Source organism: Archocentrus centrarchus, chromosome 19 (genome assembly GCF_007364275.1).
Source record: "Archocentrus centrarchus isolate MPI-CPG fArcCen1 chromosome 19, fArcCen1, whole genome shotgun sequence".
NCBI classification, from domain to species: domain Eukaryota; kingdom Metazoa; phylum Chordata; class Actinopteri; order Cichliformes; family Cichlidae; genus Archocentrus; species Archocentrus centrarchus.
This window is the reverse complement of record NC_044364.1, coordinates 20000160-20020276: the sequence shown is the minus strand read 5'-3', so window position 1 is coordinate 20020276 and position 20117 is coordinate 20000160. Positions and strand designations below refer to the sequence as shown.

At 41.9% G+C, this 20117-nt stretch overlaps 1 protein-coding gene across 1 annotated transcript in view; it reads left to right on the top strand.

Moving 5' to 3' along the window:
- The window catches only part of grid1b (glutamate receptor, ionotropic, delta 1b), a 687574-nt gene that overhangs the window by 517768 nt on the left and 149689 nt on the right, over positions 1–20117 (top strand). The gene's annotated exons all lie outside the window — the stretch shown is intronic.

The following is a 20117-nucleotide window of genomic DNA, read 5'->3' as shown; positions in this document are numbered from 1 at the left end:
GCACAGGTGGCGTCCTACGCAGTACGACGCTGGAATTCACTGAGCTCCTGAGAGCGACCCATTCTTTCAGAAATGTTGGTAGAAGCAGTCTGCATGCCTAGGTGCTTGGTTGCTTGGTTTATACACCTGTGGCCATGAAAGTGATTGGAACACCTGAATTCAAAGATATGGATGGCTGAGGGAAGATTTTTGGCAATAAAGAGTACATACTTGTCATGGATTGCCTTTTAATCATCTCATCAAGCAGGTGTGAGGGTCTCTAACTAGAGCAGGCAGCCCACAGTCACGTCCATCTCTAACACCATGACCACACACACACACACACACACACACACACACACACACACACACACACACACACACACAGAGCTTCTTAATGTTACAGTTCCACTGAAAAATTGCAGAATTCTCAGACATCAGCTGAAACAGAGAAACACGCCTGCACATTTGTTCCATTAGGTTTATGATTTTGTTGATTTTTGATCTTGTGTTCATTTCTGGAGTTTCCCTCTTTTCTTGTTTGTGTCTCTGTTTTAGCTGTTTTGTGTTTGGTTTTTGGTTTTAGTTTGTTTTTTGAGTCACTTTTCTTGCATGTCTTTGTCTTTTTCCATTGTGATTCTGTGTTTCTTGTGTATTCATAGTCCTGTGAACCTTTTGTCTGTCTGCCCTGTTGCTCACCTGTTTATCAAAATTGACCTGGAACATACTGTGAAGTCACAAAATGTAAATATCTAAGGGCTAAAGCTGAGTTTACAGAAATTTAGTTCATACAGCTGTAGCTTGGTAAATGAATTTAGGTAGGAGAGGGAAAAAGCTCTTGTTACTGTTGAAGGCATGTGATCACCTCCTGGCGCTTACAAGTGTTAACTGTAAGTATGAAAACTGGAAATAGCACCTGTACAGAATCTTAGAGTTTTGGCCAGTACAACATGCACTTTGACGTGGTTATTCACATCTAGGGAGCAAAATAATATCATTATAATAACATTCTGATAGAAGATAAAATATTTAAGTTTATGTTGGAAGGTTGGAGGTGTCGTGTTGGTCAGCCCGGTGAAGCAGGAAGGCACTGGTTAGGTTCAGGCATGTAAGGCTTTGGTCAGAGTTAAATTCACAACACAGGACCCTGCAATTTGTAAAGTAATGAGTTGTTATTAAGAGACCCATCTCACGATTATACCCCAGTACATCGAGCTCTGCTGATAAACGGGTCATTATTCGTAAATGAGCAACACCAGCATCTGTAACAATACAACACCGATTGACGTCCTGGGATCAGTAAATGCTAAACGTACTTACCATACAGTATATAGGGATTTTCTATTCTACAACTTTTATTTACCCATTCATACACAATCATACTCTGCTTTTAAGCACTGTTTACGTATCACACATATTCATAAATCAATATATGCATCTAGAGTAATTTGGGAATCAATATTCTGCCCCAGGAACACTTCAGTGACGAGCCTGGTATCAAATCCTGATCCTCCGATTACTATACAACCCACACTGGTTTTGGACGGTTGGTCGTAAGCTGGAGGGTCGTCTCCACTGTGGATTTGAAGACACAGTGACTAGAGAAGAATCTCTTTCTGTACTTAAACGTTGGAACACCCAGTTGGCAGACACAAGCAGGCCTAATCTAGGCTACTTTCAGCTCTTAGGATTCAGTACTACAACTGTGGACTGGTCCAAATCGGAATGATTCAGCACCTGTCTTGGATATGTCCAGTATGTATGGGTAAGTCCAGTATATGTGGACAACATCAAGCCATAGCAACTACCTGAGAACTCTGATGTACTGGTTTTGTTTTCGGGCCATAATTTTTAAGTCTGAAAGTGAGTCTGTTTTAGCAGTGTGTGATAACACAGCCTCACTGCGCTGTCTGTCCAGACTCAGGCTGGCATGGCCTCGTCTCTGCCTGAGCTGGAGGCTTCGTTGCTGGGGGGACACAGCTGGCAGGAGCCTGGAGGGCCTGCAGGGCTGCTAGTGGATGTGAGGTCTGTGTTTACCCTGATGGTTATAGACTTGTTTTCATGCAGGCATCAGTTTTCACTCTATACCGCCTCGCTTTTTTTTTAACACTTCTTCTCCAGCACTGTCTGACCTTGTCTTTTCGTCTAATTCCTCTCAGACAGTTTTGCTCAGCACGGGCTTAAAAGCTGGATTACAAAAAAAAGCCCTTGAGTCACTGAGTGTGAAACTTAAAAACTTGCTTTCAGAGTATGTTCTGTGCTTCTTCATCCTCTGGAAGGGGGTTTAATTTCCCCCCACTTCTTGGCTTGAGGGCCTTTTTGTAATCCAACTTTTAGAAAGGGAACGCGCCATGTTTTCACTCAGCATTTACACCGAGTCTGCGTTTTCATACTGAATTAAACTACAGGCTGTCACATGTTAACACCCACCCTCGTGCCACTTGGTATTCTCTCGTGGTATTGGCTTTTTTTTTTTGCTGTGATTTTCCCCACAGTTACTGTGGCATTTTACCGCTGAACTCTAAAAAACATGCATTCTTCATACTTCCACAGTAATCAGTGAAAATCAGGTTTTCTATGGTTTTCTGTGTTAAATCAGTTGCTCTTTCCATGATGGCTCTCATCAAATCATACCACGAGTGTGAGAGGAAGCAGAAAAACATGAGTGTCCTCTCTCCTCTCTGTTGCATTTTTCTAATAAAGGTTTAGTGGTTTGATTCTATAAATAGGCAATTACATGTACATTTCTGTTCTCAGAATGCAGACAGCAAACCGAGTTTGATCCACGTTCTCAGAATCTAAATTTAACACGGGAACACTAGAACAGGGTGATTCATCGGCCTTGTCTTCTATTTTGATAGAGGGAGGACAGGAAAACAGGAAGTGGGGGTCTGACATTTTGCTCATGTTGACTTGAGTTCAGCCTTTTTGCCGGCAGGGATCGGAGTTGGGAGTGAGGGAGGACATTTCTGCTCTGTAGTCAGTGTGGTGCTCCTCAGCTGGGGTTAACTTCCATCCCTGACAGTCTGGATGTCCCTCACAGCTATGCTGCTACATCTGCTGTTATGCTGCTGCATCTGTTTGAACTCAATGATGAAACTAGAAAGTTGCAATTCCTGGCAAAATTGCAGTGTGATTCCTGAAAGCTGTGATTCAGTGTGGCTGCTGAAGCCCAAAGCAACAATAAAACATTTATAGAATTGCAGTTCTGTAATTGACCATGTGGTGGCGAGTGATGGGGCATTGTTATTCTTGACATTTTAAAAATGGACTGAAGTTCAAACCTTTAGTGTATTCAAGTAATGTTTTAGAGCCCCCTAGTGGCACACCTGGCCAAAAGTCGGCAGGTTTGTTCGTAGTCTCAGTCTATGCAATTGAGCCAGATCTGGTTCCAAGTCGTTGAGGTATTCAAGAGTTATAGCAGTTTGATTGGATTCGTCCACAACCACAAGCTTGCACAAAATAATACATAAATCTAATATATAATCAATGTTTGAAGTTTTCCACTATAATATATGTACTAAGTTTGGCAAAGACTGAAACACACATGCAGAACAGGAAGTCTGTGTTAAAAATGGTAATAATGTGTCTAATTCCAGTCTTTTCAGCATCATTGTCTGAATTCATACCCACCATATTTAGCTTATATGTCAGTGCATTCTTTCTTTATATACAGCATCAAGGCCACTCACATTTCTTACATCTTTTCTGTTTTTTTTTTCACTATTTTAGCATGTGGCTAGGGTCAGTGTCACTACTGGTAGGCCATACCTGGGCCCTACAGTGGTAGCACAGGTAGTCCAACTCCTCCAGGATGGCGCATCAATACGTGCCAGAAGGTTTGCTGTGTCTCCCAGCACAATCTCAAGAGCATGGAGGAGATTCCAGGAGACAGGCCGTTACTCTAGGAGAGCTGGACAGGTCTGTAGAAGATCCTTAACCCATCAGTAGGACCGCTATCTGCTCCTTTGTACAGGATGAGCACTACCAGAGCTACAAAATGACCTCCAGCAGCCACTGGTGTGAATGTGTCTGACCAAACAATCAGAAACAGACTTCATGAGGGTGGCCTGAGGGCCTGACGTCCTCTAGTGGGCCCTGTGCTCACTGCCTGGCACCATGGAGTCTAACTGGTATTTGCCACAGAATACCAGAATTGGCAGGTCCAACACTGGCGCCCTGTGCTTTTCACAGATGAGAGCAGGTTCACCTTGAGTACACGTGTCAGAAAGAAAAAGGGTTTGGAGAAACCATGGAGAACATTATGCTGCCTGTAACGTCATTCAGCATGACCGGTGTGATGGTGAGTCAGTGATAGTCTGGGGAGGCATATTCATAGAGTGATGCAGAGACTTCTACAGGCTAGGCAACAGCACCCTGACTGCCATTAGGTATCAGGATAAAATCCTTGGACCCACTGTCAGACCCTACACTGGTGTAGTGAGTCTTGGGTTCCTCCCGGCCTTACATGGTGAGAGTATGCAGGCAGATGGAATAGTTACCATTGACTGACCCCCACACTCGTCTGACCTAAATCCAATAGAACGCCTCTGGGACATCTTCAGGTTGCACGTCAGACTATCCAGGAGCTCAGTGTTGCCCTGGTCCAGATATGGGAGGAGATCCCACAGGACACCATCCTTCGACTCATCAGGAGCATGCCACAACGTTGTCAGGCGCATGTCACAAACACGTAGACCACCATTTTGAGCTGCTGCAGTGAAATTTCAGCAAAACAAACTAGCCTGCTGGATTTTTTCTTTTTTTTTCACTTAAATTTTCGGGTTGTCTTTGAATTCAACCTCTGTAGGTTGATAATTTTCATTTCCATCAAATCATGTGGCATCCTTTCATTCCTAACACATGACCCAGTCCATATCACTGCAGATATCCAACAGGATCTTTTTCCACTGATGTGTTTTCAAAGTGTTCCTTTATTTATTTATTTATTTATTTTCTGAGCAGTGTAAATATAAAGATTGCTATGAAATTTTAGTTTTCTATATCAAATACTTTTCTGACATTTTAAAGGCCCATCCACCCACTTTCAGGCTTTTTTTCCCTCTTTTTTTTTTTGGAGATTGAAATCTGAGGCAATGTTTGAACATGAATATCTCAACAACTATGAATGAGAAAAGCCTGAAATTTTCACTGGTCTCTCTTAAAATCAGTTTGAATCATGATCTGTAGTTTGGGACAGAGACAACAGAAAATGTTTGAGTATTGGCTAGTTAAAATTTATCCATTCATTTTCTTCCACTTATACTTTTTTAGGGTCGCGGGGGGCATAGGGTGAGAAACAGGGTACACCCTGTGCAGGTCACCAGCCTGTCGCAGGGCTAGCACAGATTAACCCAACCCCACTAACTGTTTGTCTTTGGACTGTGGGAGGATTCTGGAGTACCCGTAGAAAACCCACACAGACACGGGGAGAACATGCAAACTCCACACAGAAAGGTCCCGGCCAGACGGTGGATTCGAGCCCACGACCTTCTTGCTGTGACGCAGCAGTGCTAACCACTGTGCCATCGTGCTGCCTCTGGTCAAAACATGGAAAAATATTCAGCCAGTCCCATGTCCCATGTTTGAGCTCACAATAATCAAATCTTCACTTTTGCAAAACACAACTGGTGACAATTTCTGAATTGTATTCTAGTTGTATTTCACAATAATATCAAATAAAACATGTAGAAGACTTTTTCACATGAAATTCTGAGTCACAAATATGGATGAGGTGTTATTTACATTCAAATTTTATGCTGGATTGAGCAACTATGACATGTTGTACCAGGAAAAAAAAGAGGTAGATAGTCTAATCTAAAACATGACAGCAGATCAGTCACAGAAATCTACTTCATACCTAATTCATCAACACCAAAACAAATGTTTAAGGTTGAAAAGCATCCTGCTAATATCAGTGTTCAGCCTGGGTGGCATTAAACAGCATGTATATGTACCTGCACGTGTCACTCAGGTCCACTTAGCTCCTCCCGTGCTGCAGTTCCTGTTTGTATGCAGTGTTAACCTAATTTTCTGCTGGCTTTAATTCCTGTTTAGCATTTAGACACATAAGCAGGTAACCGCCTTTGCTTCTTAAAGTCTCAGATGAAGTGTGTGTGACCTGTATATGTCACAGCTTTAGTTTCAGTGGAGGATCCAGTCTATGGTGGTGTTTGGGAAGTTATGTGTTGTTTTTCTTTTTCTTCTCTGCTCACTTTCTTCCCTCAAAATGTTTAGTAGCGGTCAAAAATGAAATCCAACCAATTGCAAAACATGCCTGCCATGGAGATGCAATTTTTTTTCTGATCTGGTAATAAAATATTGCACAACTTGTTGAATTTAAAGCAGAAACACCTCCAAGAATGACACCTTTTTCTCACTTTTCCTCTGTCCATCCAAGACTAACCTCTTGACCTCCACTGCTTTCCTCTGTCTCTCTATTTACATCACTGCATCTCAACTGGAAGACACAGGGGGAGGGGCTGGTAGCGAGTCGTAATCCCTCAACATCTTCGCTCGGCTCTGTTATTTAAATCAGCTGTATGCCCAGAGGCTCTGTCTGTCTGTTTCTGTTTCGTTCGCCGGCCCTTAATCCCTCGTTCTCCCTATTTTGCTCACTTGCACTTTGAAGTTCAAGTTTTATTTGTCCCAGTGGGCAGCTGGTCGAGCAGCAGCTATTAAACGCAGCCTTGCATGAAACTAGTGAAAACCGCCGTAGCTTAGCTCTTCTCGCATGCTTGAATACTGTGAGCATCTTCGCAATTAAACTTCATGTATGGATGCACTTCTAGAAACTTCCACAATGAGCTTGACATGCTGCGGCAAAAAAGACAAGAGGCACAGCAGCACTTTTTTAAATACATTTATTATTATCATTATTATTTATTTATTTCTGTTTTTGCAGAAGGAAGTTCATAAAACCAGATTTTCATTAGTGCCATATTTTAGCTTTTTTCTTTCTGTAATGGAGGAAGTCATTCACTTTTTAGCCTGCAGTAACTGAAAAAAATATCTTGATTATATTCACAGGATTATGGTAAAATGGACACATTATAAAAATCCCACTATAACCTTTTTATGCTGTATACACTTTCCTTATGAACTGAATTTTAGCTCTGCAGATATTTCCTGAGTCATTTTTACACTCCACTGATTAAAACAGGCACGTTTTCTGAAAAGCTTTGATGGTTGAGGGGCATGCTGGGAAATATATTACTTGTGCTTCCTGACCTTGCTTTTTGTCATTTGTGCAAAATGCCCGCATACTTTTTGCAAACCATCTGCAAAAAAGAAGTCCAAACTGTTACCAGAGAATCTGCAGGTTCCTTTCAGAGTTCATGCGTGTGCGGTCAGAAAGCACCACGCCGATCTGCGTGAGAGGCCTGCCAAGAAAAGGAAGATAAGACAATGAACACATAAACAAAGAGCAAGCTTTTCGCAGTTCAGTCACTTCAGTTCACGATTTTTGCATCACACTGAAGAGAGCTTGAAGATGATGTGAGGCAATCTGCTGAAGTGAAAGGGAGCCTTTCACCAGGATAATGATCCTAAGCACATTAACAGATCCACCAAGGAATGATTTAAAAAGAAGAATCGAAGGGTTATAGAATACGGTGAGCAAGGCCTCGGTTTGAATCCCACTGAAATGTTGTGGGTGGATTTAAAACAGGCAGCACATGCAAGAACTCAACTCAAATATCTTCCAGTTAAAAGAAGAGTGGTGAAAAGTTTCATCAAAGAGGCAACCGGAGGAAAATTATGAAAAATGCTTTGTTTTTTTGCTTAAACCTCAGATGCTATGGGTGTACCTACTTTTTCAAAGAATAATATTATAGAAGAATAAAAGATTTAAAAGGCAAATTTCCCACATCATATTATTAGAGTATGTCAGTTTTATTCATACCCGCTTTTTCAAAGAGGCTACAGTGTACAAAAAAAAAACACGTCAGTTCCCGTATGATGTTTTTGTTATCAACAAATGAGCAAATTTTCATCCACAACAGCAGTTTTCAATCAAGCCGACCTGTCTGCAGGTTTTCATTCCAGCCAATCAGAGGGCTGACTGATTGCTCTGCCCCCTTCAGGGTCGAAAATACTCCTGGTTGACATTAGTGAGCCCCCATGCTATCTCACCCTCCCTCACTCCACCTTTCTGTATCTCTTTCTCCATCTCTATCTCCACCTCACATACATACACACACACACACACACACACACACACACACACACACACACATCAATGAAGCTCCAACTTCTCCTCCCCTGGCAGAGAATTTCCACTATCTCTCTTTCACAGTGCACCCTTCTGATGGTTTTGTGTACCCGGACAGCAGCTCCACTCATCCGCTTCCTGCTCCGTCTGATTGGCTCTACACCTCAGCTCGAATGGATAGGGTGGCAGCACTGATTTGTCCACAGCTGCTTTTTCAAAGGCAAGGCACAGCTGAAATTGTGTTCTTTCTTCAGGACATTTTGAAGTAGACGCTCTATGATGTGAGGGGAAAAAAGAAAATTTCATATATTTCATATATACAGGACCATATGGAAAGGAAGAAGGTGCCTGGGTTTTGAAGGATCACATCTTTTTTTTACATGTTAATGCATTGTTTACCTGGTGAAGAGAAGCGTAGCCACAACTTGTCACATATAAAGGTTTGGTCAGGATCAGATACCACCGATACCATTTAGGGTCATTTTTGAAGATTGCAAACAGGCATGAAACCCAAACAGATCTGTTCCTAAACAGCATCAAGTAGGTTTTAACCCATAACCTCAACAAACAGGGTGTGAAAACAAATCAGAATTAGGTGCAGTCTTGTGATTTATGCCACCATCAGCCTTCCTGCCTCCTTACGTGGGCTTTCTTGCTCTTTCAACCATTTGCTCCCAGTCCCAAGACACCCGTGGCTTTGAGAAAATGGGAATATTAGAAGCCCTGGAAATGAGAGGGGCTGAAACTATGGGAAGAAGGTGAGCCAGCTGAGGTAGTGCAATGTTCTGGGTGATGTCCTACTGGGAAACCTGCGGTCCTGCATTCATGTAGATGCTACTATGATGTTTACCACCTACCTAAACACTGCTGCAGACTATTCCCTGATGGCAGTTGCCTCTTTCAGAAGGATAAAACTCCTTGCCAACAATTCAGACCTTGTTCAGGATTTCCCCTTCTCAGTCTGAGTGAGTTTCTGTTGTATTCCCTGGAAGAAAAAGTCCTATTAATGGAGGCCCCACATTGCAATTACCAGGACTTAAAAGATCTGCTGCTAACATCTTAGTAATAACACAGGACACCTTCAAAGGTGAGTTTAGCCCCGGCCTTGATGGATCTAAAAAACTTTAGACCCATCAGCGTTTTAAAATTATCTTCGGCTTTTCAGCTCAAATCATCTTATTTCACACTGTCAGACTGAATCATGTACAACATGCTTTATTTCCAGCATGTTTCAGTTGAAATTTTTATAATTTAAACCAAAGTCTTCGTGTTTTCATGGCTGCATTACTCCACCTTACTAAAAATCGTCTTGATGTCTCCTGACATGTTTGAGACTCTGGGATCTCCACTAGAATATGAAACACTGTTCTGGCCAGAGTCTGGCTGCACAGCATGAATTTGTAATGACCCGGCAACAGGCTGCTGCTTGTTAAGAGGTTGAAAATGTAGCTCATCACTAAAGTTTCCAAGGTAAAGTTTTTACATTTGATTTTCCTTCACTGCTCTTTGTAAATGTCCCTGCTGCGCTGCAGCTTCTATCTTTTCTTTGCTTTATCTCTTTCTCTTTTTCCTCTCCTACCATCTTTTAATCTCGCATTAACAAACACACACAGTTGCTTTGTGGCGTGCTGAGTGTCCCGGTGTCATTAGTGATGTTAGCAGGGCTCTAATCATCGCTTTTGTTTACCCATCAGCCAGATGGCTGCTGCTCTGCTGACTGGCAATCACACACAATGACAAACTCTCATTCTTTCTCTCTCTATCTAATCTTTTCTCTTTCACACTAACCTAAACTTTTTCAGTTTTGACTCTCTCTCCTTTTTTTCTTCTAGTTCACTCTCAGTCTCTGCTCTGTGACCTTTAACCTTTTCCACCGTATCAGGATTATATATTTTCTGCCAGTCACGGTCCTGACAAGAAATATGATGTGAAAAAAAACACAGTTTCTGGGCTAAGTGGCATACACTGTCATCATCTGGCTACCAGGACGTGACAGAGACTTAGGGCCGCAGTCTGAGGTGGGCCAAATCTAAGCATGGTTTTCTTCAACACAAACAGTCCCTTCATAAAGTGTGTGCATGAGAGGCAGAGCCGAATGGAGGAGTTGAGCCAGCAGGGGAGTTTGCAGAGGAGGCAGTCGTGCTGAGGCATGGTACAAAGCAACTGTGCCGAGGTACTTGTTGGAATCTATGAATAAAATGTAAAATAAAACAATCTACTTTGTAATGTTGTTGCTTCGAAGACGTTGACCACGTGTGCGACCACTCACTGGCCGCTTAAAGTTGATGCAGCAACTTTGCTGCATCGAGACGGTGATATGACAGCAGTGAAACAGAGATGGTCTGCTATTCAATGGGCAAGTTGGCAGTTACATAGAATCTGTTTGCATTAGTGCAGTAAATAACTGTGACAAATCAGCAAAAATCACAAATACACACATTACAACCAGTTGCCAACCAGCTGAGTCAAGTCTCCTGTTGCAAAGAAGATAAGTTGCTTGCGCAGACTGAGTCAGGTTGATTGAATTCAATTTGCTAGCAATGTCTGTATTCATAAATTAGAATATTTGCAAACTTCACCCAGTCTGTCTGATTGCAGTCAGACCGCAAACTGCAATAGGAGAACTGTGATCGAAAGTGGTCATCTAGAGATTGAGGGAGTTGTGCTCTCAACCTCTGGGTGACCAGTTGGTCACTAATTAGCTGCAGTTTGTCGTCAAATGTAAAAAAAAAAAAAATTCAATGCAGTTATCAGGTGACTATCGATTTTTCCTAGTCTCAAGGAGGTTCCTAGCCTTCCTCTAGTGTGACTGAACCACAACACATAATGTTCATTTTTAAATTATGGTCAAAAGGAAAGATATTGCAGCATAGTGTTTGTAATGGAGTTTTTAGTGTTAACCCCTGTATTTAGAGAGGTCTCACTACATGCCGAAGCTGGAGCAAAGGCTAGTCTCAGGGGAGCCTTTTCTCATGGTGCTCAATGTTTTGGCTCTACTCTGGGCCTCAACGACAGCCAAGCTAGGTGCAGATAGTGCATCGACATTTCTTATCTAGAGAGTTGAGGTAGGAGTGGGTTTATCAAACTCAACATTCAATGTCCATGCCTTCCATTCTCCTTGATATCAAGTACCATCAGCATCTCCTCAACGGTTATTTGGACACAAGGACAAGCCTAGGTTTTTTATAAATTTCAGATCAGGCTGGGCCTTCCTTGCCATTGACATGATGGGCAAATTGCCACATTATGGACTTGCTGCGTTCCTCGTTTTTTTGGACAAATCATCACTCGCTGGTCGTGTCTGTCTTTAAAACGCTAAGATGGCAACAACGGAAATTCTCAGCTTTATGAGAGGACCAGAGGGTAACGTCACAGTGGCTACATCCATCTTTTGTGTCCTTTTTGTGTGTCATCCTGTGTGTGTGTGTGTGTGTGTGTGTGTGTGTGTGTGTGTGTGTGTGTGTGTGTGTGTGTGTGTGTGTGTGTAAATGTGTGCGGTATTTAGAGGACATGTTGAGCTCTCCTCACAATGGCCCCCTGCAGAGGAAGCTTCCTGCTGTTTAGCACTGAGCTGCACACACAAACACCATGCAGTGAGACAAGGACAGATGGACACACACATGCGCGCGCACACACACACACACACACTAATATGAATAAACCAAATAAACAGGGGACAGATTGTGATGAGTCCAGGACCTCAGTGGTAGTGATGATGATGACGATGATGAGTAACCGCCTGCATCTGATCAACAACACCTTTTACTCACTGCTTTCAGACTCCCTGTGGTTCAGAGAAATCTAAAGGAATTTATAATGTTGTGCAGTCCCTTTCAGTCAGCGCAGTTCACATATCAGTAAGTGGATTTGTGGTATTTCAAAAAGTTTAAAAGAGGGCATTCAGCAGACAGTCTGGTTAACCACAAGCACCACCTGATGCAACCATTTTTCTGAATTCACACTAACTCCTCTCCGCTGCCATCTGTAATAACGCCCGTCAAAGTTTCCTGACAGCTGGGAGCGCTGCCTCCTTTAAACTGTCTGCTTTTTATTGGATTTCTGCTTCATCTGGTCTCTCTTCCTCCTCAGCGTCCAGCAGCCCATCCCACTCTCTGGATGAACTGAGCAGATCTGCAGGACCAGCTTCCTGCTCTCTTCTCCTCCCTCCGTTTTCAATTTGCAGTCACTCTCACTTCACTGATTTCAATCCCGGAGACATTCGTTCGGTGTCGGTCTGCCGTGTTAAAAACATGTAAAATGCACGTGTGAATTCCAGCTGCAATAACTGCAAGTCTTTGGTCATTAAGCAAATTAGGCTGATATATACTCACCTTGAGTCTCCTCCCTGAAACGATAGTCAAACCAGCATGTGTTGACTTACAGTAATGCATGTGAGAGGTTTGTCAGTGGTGCATGGGGTGATTTTCTGCTCTGCAGTAATTATATACTTGGGATCCGTGTGCTTTTTAAGGAAATCAGTGCATCCACATAGATAAGCTGCAGTGAACATCTGCTCTTTCTAACACTTTATTTAGCTAATCACAAATTATATGTGTATATTGAGGAACGGACATTGTCTGGCCAAAAGTAGGTTTATGTGATTATTAAACCTCAAAAACTGAACAAAAGCACGGGGCCACCTGCACATTACAGCAAAAGGAGCTGCATGGGCACGAAGCTCCCGGTGCATGTTCTCTGCTGATGTTAATGCCAGAGGAGGTTTGAAGCTCTTCACTATGCACCTGAGCACTTGGAGTATTATTATTCCTCACATTCTTCTTTGTTGTGGAAAAATTGGGCACCTATATTACCCACAATGCAAGTAGACAACCTATACTGGGCTGTACTTTACTAGTATCTGAATCCAGGATCCGGCCAGAGATGAAGAGCTTTCTGTCCATCTTCCTCTTCCATTTTTTTCTTGCTGCCATCATGTGTTTTCTAGTAGATAAGCCATTTTTTTTTCCTTTCCCTTTTTTTCCCACTGTTTTCTTGTTTTTTTCCTACATGTTTTCAACTTTTTGGGGGTCCCAACCATTATTTTCCCATCATTTAGAGTTTATTTCATAACTCACACTTTCAGTATTGATTTCAATGCCCTGAATGTGTTTTTCAGCCTAATTTCAGCAGCCTGAGTACACGTTTATTACATTTATCATTTCAATCTTTTCACACCACATAAAGCCGCTTTCATTCGAGCGGATGTTCCTGCTGTTCTGTGAGGGTCTGCAAGTTGAATGGAGGCTTATTTTTAAAGCCCCCCACCCACCACTATTCATTTATCAACCCAGCATCTTGTCAGTCAGATAATGAGCTGAGCTGCTGAACATGACCCTCCACTCCCTCGTGCCCGTCCTTTCACAGCATTCAAGGGCATCTCCAGCATGAAGACACAGACAGCCAGATGATGTTTTCCTCACAGTTTACATGTTAAACTCACGTGTGCATGAAGAGTGCACGAGTAAGAGATTATTTCTTCAAGATAAAATCCCATTTACAGCTTATAAACCTGCGGTTTTGATTTAAAATGACCTACAGAGGGTTTGGAAGTCCATATTCATACATTTAAATCTCTCTAATACCAGCTTGGCTGCAGTTTGGTCCCATGATTTGTGCTATAAGAACAGTCTAACACCACATTTAGCTTTTCTGCACTTATTTTGTAAGATTAAAACTATCACAGCATTCAAAACAAGAGTTCATCTGAGCACAAGTTGCAAACTGTGGAAAGGAAATAACAGTGACATTATTAGAGCATAAAATAGATTTTACAAACAGTTGCACATGCAGCAAAGCAGCATGGCTGATATATTGTGTTTGTGCCAGTCTGATAGTGTCATGCGGTTCTGGATTCTACCACCTCCTTACAAATTCTGCTCGAGGAACACACACACACCACCCCCCAGGGGTCAGTATTGTCAGATATTTGCATTAAAAATGCTCCAAAAGAGGCCCAGTCAGTGACTTTACCTGGCTGAGGTGAAGCTCAGAGACAGCATAGCATTATTGTAATGACCAGAGAATATGACGTGTCTGTAGCAAGGGCAAAGCAACCATTAGGTGCCAAGTTAAGCTTTTCTCAGTTTTTGTGACGGGAGAAATTACCTATACAGACCAAAACCATTATTTCTGCTGTAAAGTTGGACATCTTATCATAGGAGTCTATGGGGACTGACTCATTTTTGAAGCCAGCTTCACGTGGCCATTTCAGGAATTGCAGTCTTTGGGACTCATCTGGCTTCATTTTTTCAGCCCTTTAAGTTCAAGTGCCCTTGAAAACCTTTCCATTTGTTGCTGTTAGCAATAAAGCAACAACAACAAAAGTAGTTCAGACAGATGCAGCACAAGTGTCTTTAATGTTCATTCAGTTAATAGAAATTAAAATCCTTTGTTGGATAAACTTAGGGAACAAAGTGAACTTGAAGCTCATGAGTTTTCTCACGTTTTTATTTATTTATTTTTACAGTGTGGTCTTCATTATAACGCACTCACATACCTGAGGGCTCTGCAGCAGTCTGTCACAGAGTAATGTGTGTTGATGCCTGGAATAGAAACTTTGCATTTAAAGTATCTGCCACACTCGGGGCAGATTGATTGACGTACTTTGGGCCGCCCAGCCTGCACACAGCTACACTTCACACAAACAAAGTACACAAACATGATTTCCGATCCAGTTTTCCTCCAAGCAGTGGCAGTGAATAGTAGAGCATGAAAAGTTTCTCAAACACACACACACGTTTTTTTTTTTCATCCCAAACAGGTAATAGCATCATTTTTCACAGCAGAGCTGGCGTCCCTGGCTTGTATGGCCCTCATTAATCTCCCTAATGGAGAAGTAAGTGATCGGAAATACAGGCTTTAATCACGTTTCCTCTCCTTCCTTGTTCTGGGGTTGAAGGCTTTTAGCTCAGCACTCAGACACTCTTCACTTGTCTGTCTTGTTATTTTTATGCCTCTCAGCTGATTCTTTAATTTTACTCAGATTGTCCTGTTGGAAGTCCAGGCAGAGAATATCATTTGTCTTCAGATCAGGGCAAAGACTGTATATAAAAGATGGTTGTAGTCACTGTAACATCACCTATTAACTTTGGAGTGCATTTTGTGAAGCCTCACCATTGATGCTTTTGCTGTTGCCATGTTGGTTTTTGGAGTCAGAAGTGACCATATTTGGATGAGAGCTTGGCATTATCAGCTAAAGCTAACTAGCCTGGTTAGCAAGCTGCATCCATAGACTAAGTGAGTGCAACGCAGAGACAAACATACCTGCTGATTACTGCTAAGTGGCATCCAATTAAAATCCTAGATTTTCACTCACCAAAACTAGAGCAGATGTCTTGGACGACCTGTACCATGTAAGCCATATTATATCTCAGATAATTGCATGAAAAATGATCCAGCTGTGCTGTCATATTGTAGCAGGACAAATACCAACTGTTGCCCTAAATAGGGAACAGTATTGTTTAAAATATTTCTGCAGAAATTTGCATTAAAATTTCCATTTATTGGAAACAGAAGTCTAGTTCAGGGATTCTAATTAGCTGAAGTGGAGCCCATCAGCTACCGCAAACATGCTTTATCATCTGACTGGAAACAGTGATAATATACAAAATGCACAGTAGCTTTTTTGTAGCACTTTTCAAAACACAGTTACAATATGCATATGCATAAATCACTCAATAAAAATGGTAGAACAAAAAAACACTATAGCAGTATGTTAAAATGCTTATTTCTGCTATAAATTTGGACATTTTAACATGGGAGCCTATGGGGACTGACTTACTGTTGAAGCTTTGAGTGAACATTAGAGGAACTGTGGGTTTTGGTTTCACTGGATCAAAGGTTGACATTATGCCCACTTACAGTACCGTTTAAATGTGATGACGATGTCAGCTTCAACCAGACTCTTTTCATTATCATAGATATGTTTAGCGTTTGTGGTTCAGGGTTCAAATAGATCGCAATAGCATCATGACAGTGACAAACTTAAACCCAGATTTTACATCTGTTGTGATAGGGATATGTTTCTTAAATGGAGCTTTGAAGTTCTCTCCTTGAGCCAGTTTCTGAGTCACTTTTCATTCGAGAGCCGAGTGCACCATCTTACACTCATGTCTACTCCAGTTCATCACAACAGTGAGAGTTCCTGGAGAGAGATTGGGGAAGCAGCCAGGAGGAGTCTTTGACAGCAGGCCTTAGAGCAAGCCTACTGTATTATTGCTTTTAGATGACATGTTGCGCAGCAGAGTTGGTTTCCAGCTTAATGAACCTCTCTACAGTGAGAAGATTTCGCAGTAGTTGTTGCTGGCTTTTCTTTACGCTTCCAGCTGTAGCCAGAGTGTCACTTCTGTATCCTTTCCCTCAGTAGCTGGGGATGTTTGGTTTGTGGCAGTCTGGACCGTGGAGGATTTTGATTACCTTAACTTCCCTCATCACAAACTAAATTATAACCAGCAATGCTCAGTGACTCCTAAATCCAGATTACTCTCCTGCTGCTTGTACCTTAAGGCATTTCCTTACTTTATTGTCCTGGCTTCCCTGAACTCTTCCTGATTAGTGTTTTGTCCACATAGGGTAACCTTGCTCAAGAATTTAAAGTAAATTTATAGTAGATAATGAACACGGGCCATCCTGTTTTTTGAGTAATAATAATCCTTCTTTCCCAGTGTTTATTGGCTTTAACTGCTGTTTCTACACTAAATTGTTTCTGCTGCTGTTTTTCTTGTGTTGGCACAGAAATACTGTGATTTTGCCCTCTGGATGGATGAAACCTGTTGCCTCAAGATAATCTGAGTTTCATTAGCAGCTTATGAAGGATTTAAAACACTCTGGAATCAAAGATTAATTCTTTAAACCTTGGTTTTTTATTCATTTCATTCTCGTTAGCCTGCCTGTTATTTATTCATCTTGTCTTGTCCCTCTGGCTAGGCCTATTTTTACTGTCTTCTCCGCTGTTCATTTTGTGTTTTGTGGAGAATTTGGTTTGATTCACTCAATGATGGGGTTAAATAAACTGTCTCCTAGTTAATGGTGTTCCCCATGTAGCAGTGGTCAGTTTGAACCTCCATCAATAAGAAATGAGTTGCTGAAAGTGTTAAAGACAACGGAGAGAGATTTTAATCTCCCACAGACCTTTTGCTGCATGTTTTGGCTGAGTTAACATGATCCACCATCACATCCCGCTTCCTGATGAGCTCTGGCTGCTCAAACTGAAATTGCTGCTCATTTGCATTTTAGTTTTGACACAGTAACTTACATCATCTTGACATGAGATACCACAACCACCACCTACAAAAAGCCTGATCCCTACAAACTATGCAGATCAGGTGAAGGTGATTAGACATTGAAAGGCTCTGTGCTGTCTGTCAGTCCAGCTTTGTCCAGCCATTGGTAGGATTTATCTATGTCAGCCACTTCTTCGATCTGCCGGTGGCCTGTCCTTCCATGATGGTTCCTGTTCTTCCTCCTCTTCTTTCTTGGGTTTCTCCTGCTTGAGTTATTCATTAAGCACCTGATCCATTGTGGTCATCTTCCTGATGTACTCATGGATCTTTGTTATTTCATCTAGGATAGTGGTTCTGACACTCGCTAGTCCTCAGTCTCCTTCCTTCCGCTTAGTGTACAGTCTCGGGGTGCTGGATTTGGGTTGAAACCCTCTGTTGGAGCCATTTCTGTTATATGATTTAATAAATATAATACCCTCCATGCATGGTAAGGGGCTTTCTTGTCTTGATGCCAGTGGCTTCTATCTCCTACTTAGACCAGCTTATTAACAAAGCAGAGTATCTGATGACCAGCAGGGCATAGGTGTTGATTGCCTAGATCTTGTTCTTCCCATTCAGCCAACTCTTTAGGACTTGCCTTACTCTCTGCAGGTATTTAGAGGTTGCAGCTTTCCTAGCGGCCTCTTCATAGTTCCAATTTGCCTGTGGGATTCCAAAGTACTTGTAGCTGTCCTCAATGCAGTGTTGCCTTCTGGTAGTGCAATCCCCCCGGTTCTGACTACATTTCCTCTCTTTGTTACCATCCGACTACACTTCTCTAGTCTGAATGACATTCTGATGTCATTGCTGCACATCCTGGTGTGGATCAGTGAATCTTATACACTCCTTTCATACGACTTGATGTCATCCATGTAGAGGAGGTGGCTGATGTTTGCTCTATTTTGTAGTCGGTATCCGTAGCCAGTCTTGTTATTGACTGGTTGAGGGGATTTAGGCCTATGTAGAACAGCAGTGAGGACAGAGCATCACCTTGGTAAATTTCGTGCTTGGTGGTAACTTGTGCAGTTGGCTTGAAGTTGGCCTTTAGTGTTGTTCTCTATATTCTCATTGAGTTCCTGATAAAGGCTCTTTGGGTCCTGTTGATTTTGTACAGTTCTAGGCATTCCAGGATCCATGTGTGCGGCATTGAGTCATGTCATATTTTAATTCTGGCATATTATCTATACTATATTTATGAAAACTAAAATAATACACGGAGCTTTTTTGCGCAGTTGTAAATAATTATTTTAGCTGTCTAGCTCGATTTAGTTCAGACCTCCCTAAAAAAGTGAACATGCAAATCTATTGCACACTCTTGCTGACACCTGTTGCTTTCTGTTTTTCAGTGATCAGAGTGGATAATAATGCAACTTATATAGCCCTTGTATCTATGGGTGTAATAACAGCTTTCTAACGGGCTGATGGCATTCACACAGGGTATGATTTTCCTCCCTGTATACAGATTTTTTTTTTTTTCCAAGAACATGTATAGTACAACTTCTCCAGGAGGCAGAATAACAAGGCAAGCCTGACCAGTACATGCAACCATTTTGCTGAAAGCCTGCAGATAAGAGAGAGGGAGGGAAAGAGAGAGAAAATCAGTGCTGGCATGGCGCAAATGGCTTTCCACAGAACATTAAGGCAAGGAAAAAGGTTGTGCAGTAACAGCCTATCTGCACTCCATCTAACATGTCACTGTGGCTTTTTTCTCATGTAGCATGACACAGAAAAATATCTTCCTTTTTATACAGTGGTCCAGCAGTGAAAACTTTCAGTGTGAAGAAGCAGTAGTAAGGCATATTCACTGTGTTTTAGCAGCATCTTAAAACACATTTTGCTTTTCAGGCACAAGACCACACGTGAAACAGGTTGTTTTTTTTGTTGTTGTTGTAATTATTTCTCATGTCTGTCCTGCCTGATTCCTCTCTGCACAGGTTGGGCATATGTGGAAAAAATCCTCATTTTCTGTGCTGAAAATACATTTCTAAATCCTGGATGTTAAAAATTAATGTTTTGGGGGGTAAAAAACAAGTCATTAAAAGAAGCCATACTGTGTCAGGCTTATGCAGAGCCTGATTGATTTGTGTAATTTCCTGCTAACAGTGTTCGCAGAAACCTTTATTACAATGATAGCATTGTTCATAGCATTAAGTGATTATTATGTTAGCACTCAATTGCTGCAGTTCCCATGAGTCATAGTCACAGAACTGCAGCAGAAATCAGAAGTTGTGCACTGCTAGTATCTTCTCTCTGCTTTTCCTTAAAGGGTAAAATCTTGGAAATCATTGTTAAGCTATCTGTCACCGTTTGGTTGATTGTGACATGTTTCCACTTCATGTATGAGCTAGGTTATACCACCTGAGGGATCGTCATGTATACTGTATGCTCATAATCTCTCCGGTATGTCCTAGGTCTGCCCCAGGTGAAACATCTTCAAGAAACCTACCCATGGCGGGCGCTCAGTAATTTGAGCACTGTTTGGCCTACACTTACCGAGCTTTTTAGGTAGTGGGTTTATGTGCAAAGCAAGGTTGGGATTGAATATGGGATCACTGGGATCATGATCAAGGTTACTGTTACTTAAAATATATAAACAGGGTGCACTCAATAACTGGGTAACAATGAACAGGGTGAAAACAGTACGACTGGCGTATTTTGCTCTTGTT